Source organism: Galeopterus variegatus, unplaced genomic scaffold (assembly GCF_000696425.1).
Source record: "Galeopterus variegatus unplaced genomic scaffold, G_variegatus-3.0.2 Scaffold6702, whole genome shotgun sequence".
Taxonomy (NCBI): Eukaryota; Metazoa; Chordata; class Mammalia; order Dermoptera; family Cynocephalidae; genus Galeopterus; species Galeopterus variegatus.
Window position 1 is genome coordinate 87429 of NW_007732813.1, and position 9215 is coordinate 96643.

General features: G+C 44.1%; 1 pseudogene; it reads left to right on the forward strand.

The window, feature by feature from the left end:
• The first annotated feature begins 216 nt into the window (after nt 1-216).
• On the forward strand, nt 217-910 carry LOC103606570 (annotated as a pseudogene).
• Nucleotides 911-9215: the final 8305 nt, after the last annotated feature.

Sequence of the window (9215 nt, forward strand, 5' to 3'; positions counted from 1 at the left end):
GACAGAGACCATGAGTGTATGACTCATTCTACATTTTCAACACCCAGCACAATGTCTGTCATGTAGTTGATGCTAGATACACATTTTTGAATTTCATTAAATATGAGGGTACTTTAAAAAGTTTGTGGAAAAATTGAATTAAAAGATAATACGGTCATAATGGTGTCTGTATGATCTTTAGAAGCTGCTGCATTGGACTTCAGCCAAACATAAAAGAGGACGACAGCAGCCAGGCCAACTTGTGAACCTGTGAGAGGTGGAAGGAAAAAAGGAGAAGGTGCTTTGAGCCAGCTTTCAAAGCAGTATCCAAGCAGAGACCTCCCCTCTTTTACAAAGATGAAACACAGACCAACTACTCAGGATGCCCCTGAAGAGGTTCGTAATTGTGACTTCTGGAGAGAGTTGGAAGAGAGAGAGAGAGAGAGAGCGAGCGCCACAAGAGAAAAAAATAGGGATCCTCCAACCTGAGAACATGTAGCTTCCGTTTCAGTGTCAAAGAAGCCTTGGTTAGACCAGACTCTTGATGCCAACCTCGAGGCTGATGACCCTCTAACAGATGAGGAAGATGAAGATTTTAAAGAGGAGAGTGATGATGATGATACTGTGGCTCTTCTTGCAGAACTGGAAATAACTTAAAAAGAACTGAAGAGGTGGCCAGGAAAAAACATGAACAAAAAGCTGAAGAAGAGAGGATTCGTATGGAAAACCTTCCAAGTGGAAACCCTCTCCTTAATCTCACTGGCCCATCCCAGCTTCAGGCCAACTTCAAAGCTACAAGAAGGTGGGATGATGATGTTGTCTTCAAGAACTGTGCAATGGGTGTAGGTGATCAGAAGAAAGACCAAAGATTTGTAAATGATATGCTGTGATCTGCATTTCACAAAAAGTTCATGGAGAACTATATAAAGCAGTACAGTTTGATGAGCTTAACTAAAGACCATTATATATATATGATACGAATCCTTCCATGAACGTTTTGAAGATCCCTTGTCGGTGCTACGGTGGACAGGGTACAGTGGGGTGCAAAGGTGACAGTGGTTGTTGCCATGGGGCAAGAGTGAGGGGGCTGTGAGGAAGGACTTCAGAGAGGAGGAGACCTGGAGCTGAGTCTGGAAATAAATGGCTGCAGGGATGACCAGGTGCACATGATGAAGGAACTTCTAGAATACCAACTCCCCCACAGAGAGAGGAGAGTTGGGGGCACAGGCAACAAAGTCAGCACTGATGGTCAGGGACAGGCTAAGGTGGGGTAGCAGGAGCGGGAAAAATCATCTGAGAGTTATCTTAGACCTAGAGCCAGGGATGGCGGGCCTTGGGGAACTGCTGCAGGCCCTTATAACTTGATTTCAGGATGCCTGATGCCCTCACCTGGGCCATCCCTTGAAGGATGTTCTAGAGTTGTCTACATTGAAGGGAGCCTGGATTCACATCTTTTTTTTTTTCCTTTTTGTCTTTTTTTTCGTGGCCGGCAACGGATCGCAACCCTCAGTGTCGCTCCCGTACCGGACCGGGACCGGCAACGGGTTTCGCAACCCTCAGTGCTGCACCCGCACCTCGCTCAGCCAGTGAGCGGGAACTGGTCTGTATGTGGGATCCGAACCCTTGGCGGGAGCGCCGCCGCACTCCCAAGTGGCGCACTGTAGCAGTGCGCCACTGGGCCAGCCCTGGATTCACATCTTTGAGCCAGTTTCTAAGAGTGCTGGCTTCCCTCAAGACAGCTTGTCTTTCCCACTGATGAGGACAGAGATACAGGACCTGGCTCCACGCCTCTTACATTTCTGTGGCTCTGCTGTTACAGTTTATAAGGTGATTTTATACCGAAGACTGATCAGATCCTTATAGCCAGGTAGACCTTGGAGAATCTGGCACTTTTTATTCTTTTGGCCTTGGCTGGTCCCTCTTCCTAGGATGCTGTTCTGGCTATCTATATCGCTATGTCCTGTTCCAAAACCTACTGGTATAAAACAACAATGATTTTATTCTGTGCACAGAAGTTGTGGGCCAGGAATTAGGAAAGGGCATAGCAGGGACTGCTCTTCTCTGCTCTGCAATATCTGAGGCTCCAACTGGGATGGCTCAAGTGGCTGAGGCTGGGGCATCCACTTCTGAGATTGCTTCGTCACTCCAATGTCTGGTGGCTGGGATGTGAGGGCTGTCACCCAGAATACCTACAAACGGCCTCTAGCATTGCAGCCTTAGGGTATTTGTATTGCTTACTTGGGCACCTCTTACCTTGTGATTTTCATTAATTTCTTCTTTGCCACTAACTTATTGCATGGCCTTCTTCTAGGGCCTTAGTTCCTCATCTATAAAATGGGGATAATGACAGTGGTTATCTCATAAGGTCTTGGTGAGCATTAAGTGAGAAAATGTATGCAAAGTGCACAGGATAAAATCTCAGTGCATGTGAACATTACAACTGCTTCCTTATATGTAACATGTGGGAGTAGACAACTCCAGATTTCTTTAATTTCTAGGATCTCCTTTTTACAGAGGCAATGGCAGCCCAGACGCATCAAGAGATTTTTACCAGACTACCCAATTTATAAGTCTTGAAACTAGAACTGGAACCTGAATATCTTCCATGGTGTTTGGTATTCTCTCCATTGTACCACACTGCCCTGTTGGTGCCTGGTTGCTGTGAATCAGCTTAATAAGACTGTTGGGCTGTATATTAGTCAGTCCAGGCTGTCACAACAAAATACCATAGATTGGGTGGCTTAAATGATAGAAATTTATTTTCTCATAGTTCTGGAGGCTGGAAGTCTGAGATCAGGGTGGTTGGGTTCTGGTGAGGGCTCTCTTCCTGGCTTGCAGACAGCCGCCTTCTCTCTGTGTGCTCACATGGCCTTTACCTGGCGTGTGTGCTCAGAGAGAGACACAACCAGCTCTCTGGTGTCTCTTCTTATAAGGACAATAATCCTATCAGATTAGGGTCCCACCCTCATAACCTCATTTAACCTTAATTACCTTCTAAAGGCCCAGTCTCCAAATATGAGTATAGTTACATTGGTGGTTAAGGCTTCAACATATGACTTTTTTTGGGGGAAAGGGAGGACAATTTAGTCCATAGCAGGTTGGTTGCTGGGACAGCTGGAGTGGAACACTGTCCCTATGATTTCTGTGCTTGTCTTACCAGTGTATTGCCTAATCAATCATTTATTTATTACCATGGTGACCATCTATCTTCTGGAGCTGGCAACATCAACAGCAAAATATCCCTAAAATAGTGTAATACAGCAAATCTGGCAGCCCTGAAAAGTGATTACATCCTTGGGTCTGAAGTTTGTTTGCATTCAGCCTTGGTTCTATGGTGATCTTTGTGTCCTTCAAAAAGGATACAAAGTGATGGCTCACAACCTCCTTGTGCCTCTATTTCCACATCTGTAAAATGGGTATAATATTAGCACTTGCTTTGTTTGCAGGGTTTCTGTAGGATTAAAGGAGACAATATGGTAAAACTCTTAGTTTGTCCTCATTTTTACCCCCATCCCCACCTCCTCCCTCCCCACCACCATCATTTTCACCGTTACCTCTTTGTCATCATTGTCATCATCGTCATCCTCATTCCTCTCAACTATGTTAGCAAAAACAAAGGAAACTAGTATTTATTGAGAACATATTGTATGTTAGGCACTTTCATATATGTTATCTCATTTCACTCTTTCCACATAGACATTTGTATTCTCTCTCTCTCCATATATATATATAAAGTAACGGAAGCTAAGAAAGCAGGACTGCCCAAAGCCATAAATACATAGTTAGTGGCCGAGACATGCTCTAAATCCCAGTCTGTCTTACCCCAAATCCTAGTTGATGGAGGAGGAAATGAGGAGGAAATGAGGGTATAGAGAGAAGAGGTGTCCATTAACAAATTTTATTTTTGTCTCCATTTGTTGTGATATGGTTTATTGTTATTTTTTCTGAAGGCAATTTTGGTTTTCTCTTTAGTTTTAATTATTTTTTGCCCAAGTTTTATAAGTATTTTAAGGGTCAGAAATTCTATAACGTTTGTTACAACCCCCTCTAACAGTTTCTCCCCCATTTCTCCTTCCCTAGAGGCAACCACGTTTCCCTCTTTTAGCAGATTCTGGCATTTACCTCTGTGTTTCAGCAAAACATGTTTGCGTCGTACTTGTTTTTTCAGGTTTAGGCGTTATGTCTTGATTTTAACTTTCTTTCCTCTAGCTGTTCCTATCACACTCATACATTCTTTTCACCTCCCTCCACCCTCCCAGCATTGTTATATCATAATTTTCTTAAGCTCAGTTCTTAACATTTACACATTATGGCTACTGAGTCAAATAATAAATTATTATTACTTTTCTTTTCTAGTGCAACTTGTAATTTTCCTTAAGTTGATATTTATCTTTTTGATTTTTTTTTAATCTTTTTGATTTTTGAAGCTTTGTTTGCTATGGTTTGCCACTCTTTGGTAACCAGCTTCCAAAATTGCCCCCAATAATTCTTGTCTCTTGGTATTCACGCCCTGTAGAGCCCCCTCCTGCATTAATAGAGATCTGTGTTACCAATGGGATATTACGAAAATGATGGCTGTAGAAGACATTGTGGCTTCTGACTTGCTCTTTTCAGGATCACTATTTCTTGGGGAAGCTCACTGCCATGTCATGAGGACACGCAAGCAGACTTTTGGAGAGGTTCATATGGTGGGAGACTTAGTCCTCCCACCAACAGCCAATATCAACTTGCCAGTCCTGGGAGTGAAGGAAGTGGGTCCACCAGCCCCAGTCAGGCCTTCAGATGATTGCAACTCAGGGTGACATTTTGAGTATAACTTGATGAAGGACCCTGGGTCAGAACCACCCAGCTAATCCACTCCTGGATTCCTGATCCACAGAAACTGTATGAAATATAAATGTTTATATTGCTGCTTTAACTGCTAGGTTTTGGGTTAATTTGTTACGCAGCAATAGAAAAGTAATATACACTGTGTCATTGTCTTCTAGTTGTTGATAAGTCTGAAGCATTTCCGATTTCTGATTTTTTATTTGATTTCTTTTGTTATTTTTCTCTCTAGAAGTTTGTAGAATCTTCTCTTTGTACCCAGGGTCTTGGTGTGAGACTATTTCTATCTTCTCTATAAACCCTTTCAATGCAAACTTACATTTTTTAGTTCTGGGAAATCCTTTTGAGTAATTTTGATGACTTTCTCCCTCTATTGTCTGTCCCCTCTCTTTCCAGAACTCTCATCATTTGGATGCTGGACATCCTCAACCAATTCTCTAAATTTTTTTGTCTTTTCTCTCCTATTTTCCACTTCTTTATCTTTATTTTCTGCAGAATATATTTATACTTGAATTCTTTTCAGTTTTTATTTAAACTGCTGAACTTTAAATTTCTAAGACCTCCTTTTACGTGTTCTGAATATTCCTCTTTATGTTATTTTACGTTTGTTTCATGCTCTCTTTTCTTTTTTTTTTTTCCTTTTTGTCTTTTTTACTGACCGGTAACGGGATCGCAACCCTCGGTGTCGCGCCTGTACCGGGGACCGGCAACGGGATCGCAACCCTCGGTGTTGTGCCCGCACCACGCTCAGCCAGTGAGCGGGAACCGGTCTGTATGTGGGATCTGAACCCTCGGCGGGAGCGCCGCCATGCTCCCAAGCGGCGCACTCTCCAGTGCGCCACCGGGCCAGCTCCATGCTCTCTTTTCTTATCTCTCTGAATATATGTGTGTGTGTATATATATTTATGTAACAGCTTTATTGAGCTATAATTCACACAATATGCAATTCACCCATGTTAGTGTACAATTCAGTGATTTTTAGTATATTCACAGAGTTATGCAACTGTCACCACGGTCAATTTTAGAATGTTTTCCTTTTCTCCCCAAAAGAAACTCTGTACCCTTTAGCTGTCACTCCTCAACCCCCTATCCCTACCCCAGCCCTAGGCAACCACTAATCTATATCTATTACTGTCTTTATTTGCTTGCCTATTGTAGACATTTCGTATACATGGAATAGCATTTCTTGAGAGCATAGTTTCTGTTTTCTCCTAGTTGCTCCCTGCCCTGCAGTTATTTGTTTTGGTCTCTATCTTCCATGCCAGGGGCCTTTCTCAGATGTCTGTTGATCCTTGGTTGTCTATTCTCATTGAAGAAGGGGAAGGGGTACCAATCAGCTGATTGGCATGGGTGGGCCTTGTTGACTCTGAGCTTCTCCATAGGGTGACCGGTGGCTTATTTAGTAGAGCAACCCCTGAGGTCATCATTTTTAGGTCTCTCTTTTTGGGATGGCTAGACTCCTAGAGAAGATTCTTTGTCTGCTACCTGGAGGTAAGGTAAAGTGTTGGGTGTCAATGTTTTGAGAGCCAAGTGTGAGAAGAGCATGGGGAGGTTTCAACATTTAATGTGTATATATTCACGTGATTCCCTATTTTCTGTAAGAAACCTGCTTTCAACAGTGCCTTGTGTCCTTATTCTAGAGACCCTTTGTGTTACACCCCCTGGAGAAAACTTCTCCGCTTATCTACTGATACAGGGCAGGGGCAATTGCTTCTCTGTGAGTGAGCTAAGGATCTGACTCCTTCTTAAAAAGATTTTAAACCAATTTTGTTTATATTTATTCATCAAACATTTATATAACCACTACTATGTGCCAGGTAATTTTATAAACTACTGATAGATTTTCCTTCTTTGAGATTTCTTCTACCCCCCACTTACGGTAGTACTTCAGTTCCTAAGCCTTTTGGAAATTCCAGTGAATCCATTGGTTCTCAGCTTTCTACACTGCTGGATTAAGATCCTGTTTGCTCAGGTGCATTAGTTTGGGTCATTCAAGAAGTAGACACAAGTATGAGATTGAATGTGCAAGAGATTTTTGGGGGAAAACACCTGTGAGGGAAAAATGGGGCGGAAACTGGAGGAGGCTGGGAGAGCTGTAATACTGTAATGCATGTCTAACCACTTTGGAGGAGAGAGAGAAGGGAGGAAGGTTGGGGAGAAAAAAAGTATTAGAACGCTGTGTGGTTCCAAGAAAGTTTCAGCAGAGCTGATGGGGAGTTCTTGAGCTGAGATGACCTGTCAGAGGGGTCTTATGTCTCCCAAGAATGGGCCTGCCTTGGTATCTCTGCTATGCTCAGCTAGAGGCTGGGAGTGATGTGGGGATGGAGTCAGGGCATAGCACCTGTACATTTGATCAATCATCCTGAAGTTGGGGGTCTGAAAGCCATATTCTCATGGCTGCCACATAGCCACATCAGGTTTGCTAATTCTCTCCCTCCCCAACCCCCTGCCCAGTAAAACAATGGCAAAAGGATTTCCTTAAAAGGCATAAGCCACAAGGATGCAGGAATAGGAAAGGCAATAGCAACACGATTTTGGAATCTGTATATATATTTTTAATTTGTCATCTTTACTCAGAAATCCTTCAAGATATTTCTTTTTAGTCCTCCTCATTTTTTAATAGATGCATTCAAGACTACAAATTTCCCGCTAAGTACTGCTTTGGCTCTACTGCCATATTAACCATGGTTAATATGCAATCGTTTCATTTTGTGACTAGTGAACTAGTTAGTGAGAATGGTATGGAATAGCTTACATAAACCAAAGCTCCTACATCTTATCATGGTGTCATATAAGTGTAATCTTCGTGACAGGGGCTAGAGTACCTCTGCACATGATGGCTGGCCAGAACCAGTGCATCATTTCAGTTGAGTTCAACATATACTCACCGGGCCCTACTAAGTGCCTGCCTCATGTTAGAAACTGGGAATAGAGAACAAATCAAAGAGATGCACCCTGACTATGACAAACAGCACAGTAAGCACTATGGTGAAGGTAGCACAGGATACTGTGGCAGAAGAAATGATGGACACCTAACTCGCCCCTGGGATTCATGGAAGCCTTCTTAGAGGAGATGGTGGAGTCTTAATGGACAAGTAGAAGGGCAGGAGATGTGGGGAAAGGTATTCAAATAGAGGGAACAGCAAGTGATGAGATGTGGTGTGAAATGTCAGGGTGAATTCTGGAAGCTCTGAGTGGTTCAGTGTTATCGGAGCATAGAGTCAAGGAACAGAGTGGTGACATATGGCAGGCCTGACTGTGAGGACTGTGGATGTATTAAGGAGTTGGGGCTTGTTCTGAAGGTGATGGCTTACATGTCCATTTCTGGTAGTTTTGGCAGTTCCCTGCCATTATCCCTCTCTTTCAGTAACCCAGGTCCTTCTGGAGGTCTTGCAGGTGCCTGGAATGTAGGGCTTGGCCGACTGTGGACATCTTCCCATGATGGTGCTGTCCTAACATTTCACCTGTTAGGTGAAGCCTGGGCCATCTCGCCCTGCCTCCCCTCCCTAATTAGATAACCCAGAAATATCATCCTCTTGCTGGCATTATATATTTTGGAGGCCCCACACCTGAATCTGCTAAATTGCTCTCCACACTCTCTACTTTGCAGGAAGCAGGAGGCTGGGGACCCCCTGCAGACCCCAGACTCTTCTGTCTGTCTTTGAGGGGAGGATGCCTGCTCAGGTTTTCCTTGGAATCACCTGCTTACAAGAAGGGTGTTGGGAAGGGAGGTGTGAAGGGAGTCAGACAGACCTGGCACTAATCCTGGCTGAGACGCCTACTTGCTGGGTGACCTTGGGCAAACTCTTTCTTTAACAAGCAAGGGTTGGCTGATGCTCGCTCTGTGCACAGCCATATGCTGGGCTCTGGAGAAACAAGACATTGCAGGGGAGATGGAAAAGAGGTAAACTCTTTCTTTAACAAGCAAGGGTTGGCTGATGCTCGCTTTGTGCACAGCCATATGCTGGGCTCTGGAGAAACAAGACATTGCAGGGGAGATGGAAAAGAGGAAGGCTGAGGGGCCGTGTGAGCCCAGGAAGACTTAAACCCTCGTGATACTTGAGAACGTTAAAATGATCATGACTCTACAGTTCAGGAAATTGGGGCTTACTGATATCACATGAGTTGCCCAAAGTTCTGACCATGGACCAAGGCCTGGGGACTAAGATGAAAGCAGATGGCCAAGCAGTGTGGCCCTCCAGAGGGACCCAGCTTAGGACAGAAAAGAGCCCCATCCCTGGTTTCTAACAGCTGCCACCTCTACCCCCACACCGTACTCTGTTCCCCTATACTACAACCACTGCCCCCAAGGTCTGCCCACCACTGTTATAACAACTGCTGCAGCAGTAGCCCACAGATCCACTCCCTATGGCCATTGCCCACTTCCTTCTGTCTGTGGAAGGACCAGA